The sequence below is a fragment of the Bufo bufo genome, chromosome 3 (genome assembly GCF_905171765.1).
Source record: "Bufo bufo chromosome 3, aBufBuf1.1, whole genome shotgun sequence".
In the NCBI taxonomy this organism is placed as follows: Eukaryota; Metazoa; Chordata; class Amphibia; order Anura; family Bufonidae; genus Bufo; species Bufo bufo.
In genome coordinates this window covers 51772003-51775358 of record NC_053391.1, presented here as the reverse complement: position 1 = coordinate 51775358, position 3356 = coordinate 51772003, and the positions used below count along the sequence as shown (strand labels likewise).

At 45.1% G+C, this 3356-nt stretch overlaps 1 pseudogene; it reads right to left on the bottom strand.

Moving 5' to 3' along the window:
• Positions 1-449: 449 nt before the first annotated feature.
• On the bottom strand, positions 450-1490 carry LOC120993213 (annotated as a pseudogene).
• Positions 1491-3356: the final 1866 nt, after the last annotated feature.

Here is a 3356-nt window from a genome sequence, read left to right as displayed (position 1 = left end):
TTCACAAACAGGACACAGCAGGCACAGAAGAGGCAAAACCACAAGATTTAAAAGAGAAACTGAAGTAAAAAAAAGTGCTTCATCAACAAGAATGGATTGACGACCAGTGTTGAGGTGACCACGATGGTAATGCATATTGATCATGATAAAATGTATGGGGTTATGGCTGATAACTGGAGGACAGTACAGCAAAAAAGCCAACTCCAGCTCATTCCTACAGTGCAGGCTACACAATCACAGCTGGAAGGTAACTGGTCGATACAGGCAACACCCAAAAATCTTCATAAATAAGCCTTAGTATGTGCAGGTCTCACAGCTGCTGTAACAGAACGGTAAGAAGCAGTATAACATGTAGTAAGCACTGCAGGGATCATGTCTAAGACATGTGAGACATCCAGAGGGGTTCTGAACATTGTAGACAAGGTCCGAGATAAGAGTCGTCCATGTGTTCAATACTGGATGTTATTGATAGCCAGCTCCGTGAAGAATCCCAGCACTCAGATTAGGTAGTCCTTACTGAGGAACTTCACTTTTCCTTCACAATGCGCTGATGCCACAGATGCCGTCACCTTGAAGAGCTGGGTTGCTGATAAGTGGATTCTAAAGTGTCTGAAGAACTGCGAGTAAAGACATTGGAATAAATTGTCCTCTGCCTTCCACGTGACCTGGTCCTTTGATTTATGAATATCATTCCATAAAGTCTTGAAGTCCTCTGCGTGGATGGCATAAGAAATGTCCATGCGAGGTTCGACGGGCACAGAGAAAACAAGCTCTGTTGCCAACACTGATCCAGACACGTCATACCCGGTCCACATCGCTGCTAGCCATGTAAGGTCCTGAGAGCTGATCAACAGCTTACCGAAACAACAGTCAAAGTTTCTTTGGAACCACTTCCTTACGATGGCCGTGAGCGCCTCGGAGCCGTTATACAGGAAGAGCGGGAGGCAAGTAAATGTCTCTGGTAACACCTCCAATAGATCGTCCTCTGTGTACGTCCCGCAGAACCAACCTGTCCACACAATCCAGTCCTCTGTGCTTGCCTTGGTGAGTGGAGGCTTTGATGAAATCTGTATGAGCACAGCCAGTGGATCTCTGTCCTTTCCTTTGAGTCCAGGAAAACAGGAAAATTTGGCTTTTAGGTTCAGCTCTGAGCCCACTTCAATGGCAAGAACCTTCTGCTTCTCGGCAGCTATGTGGGCAGACAGGTGCTTGGAATACTCTTTCAGTCTGGTGTATGAGAAATTATACATCGGTGTAACTCTGTACAGAGTCCATTATTTTTGAAGGAGCAAAGCAGCCTGTGCCGAATCAAGAGTTTCCTCCAAGGGGGTGCACTGCAGGATTTTTCTTTTAGACAAGCTTCTCAATGCAGGCCGTCGACTTGCAGAGGTCAAGCTCCCGGGAGGATACCTCGAGCTGTGAAAATGACTGCTCCTTCGTGCCGATGACCTATTTCTGAGGGTTAACACCCCATCGGTAGATGTTTGCATATCCTTGCCATAAATGATGTTCCCGTTCACTGACTGTAAAGAGAGATCTTGACAGACAAATGTATCAAACTCTTCCGCCATCCTGTCTTCATATGTGCAGCAGCCATTTTAGGGAAAAATGTGATTCGTTACTACGGAGCGTGAGGAAATTCGGATTCGGTGTGAATCGGATTTTTCCTGAAATTCGGATCGAATTTCACTTTGTCAACTTCGATTCGCTCATCTCTAGTTGTATTTTCACGGAGTTCCACAAAAAATGGAAGTTCTCTTTCATATCATCCGCCACCGTTCTGGAGGAGACACATTAATGTAATCAGACAGAAGTCACTGAGATGGAAAATAACAAATTGTCAGCACAAACGAAGAGGAATCATTTTAGACTTAAGAGAAATGAATAAAATGAGGCAAATTGTGAAAACACTGCATCTCTTATGGATTCCAGACGTGGGCTTTGTCTTAGATGTTCAGCATTCCAGATTTTTTCCACAGACATTTAGTGTTATTGCTGGAAACGTTTGTTTCAGTCAGATGTATATTTTTAGTACCTTTGCTTTAGTAAAGTGATTTTTCAGACTGTTAAAATGTAACACATGTTTTCAGGCTGGAATACCACGCGCTTCACCTGCACATGACGTTTCATTAAGCAGCTCACATTAATGCACGGCTCTCGCTTTCATATATTAAACATCCGGATAATAACAATGGCAGGCTGCGGCCTGTATACTTTTCTAATCTGCCAATATAACAAATAATAATCTTGAACCAGGAGGGGGAGATCCGAGTGGAGGAGGAGGTGGACATGGCTGTGTAGGTGGAAGAGGCGGAAGCCAACACTGGTTTTGTGTTTTTTTTAAATAAAATTTAGTTTTATTTTACATAATTTAAATTTTTTATTTTTATTTGGGGAGGCTCCAAAACATTGGGAAATGGCAAAAAAAAACAACTCCCAGGCTGTGAGCTGTGCGCTGCGATTGGCCAGCGCTGCAGCCTAGGAGAAGGAGACGCCCACAGGACAAGGGAAGACACCGCCTACTATAACTTACAGAGCAAAGGTACCGGAGGGCATAACGGGAGAATGGAGTGGCTCCCGGGGATAATAGTAAGTGCAGTGAGATCCCCGGGCGCCGCTCTATATGTCAGTATACTTCGTTCACATAGTTTTTACAAGTGAAAGGTCCTCTTTAAATCAAAAAGGCAATCCATAGCAGCGATATGCTAAAATGCAAATTGACAATCGTGCAGTTGATCTACATATAAACAACTACCCCATTTTATATGGTGTGAGTCCTTGCCTCTCGTGCACTTATCAGGGTCCGTCCGTTACCAATTAGGCAATCATAACTTTGCAGGCGGCGATTACATTGAGTTTTATATGCAGCTCTTTTTGTTTATATGGTTTCTGTGGCGATGGCAATCATGTGTCTTTTTTGATCACATGACCGCATACCTCACTTACCAGGTATTGTTGTTCTAGCGTCGCTAAGGAGTCAGCGTCATGTGACCTGGTGTGTATCACATGATCGCTCTCTCCTTGCTCGGTTTCCTGACATGCGCAATCACTTTACCGGAACGCCAAGCCACATGTGCAACTCCATGCTGGGCAGGTACAGTTCCGATTTCCTTTCACCAATCCAGGAATCTTTTTAATCCACTCAGATAATTTGGCACATATGTGTAAGATCCTCACCTGTCTCGCACTCCGGTGTGACCAATAAGAGTCCTCGTGGAGCTGCGGGACAGGTTACGCGTGTCTCCATTGATACACCAGCTCCGACCCCTTTGCGAACAGACACGGGGATGTGTTCGCATGTGCGCCGGAGGGGAAGACCGCATGGCTATCGGGGACAGCTTGGCCGGGCTAGTGGC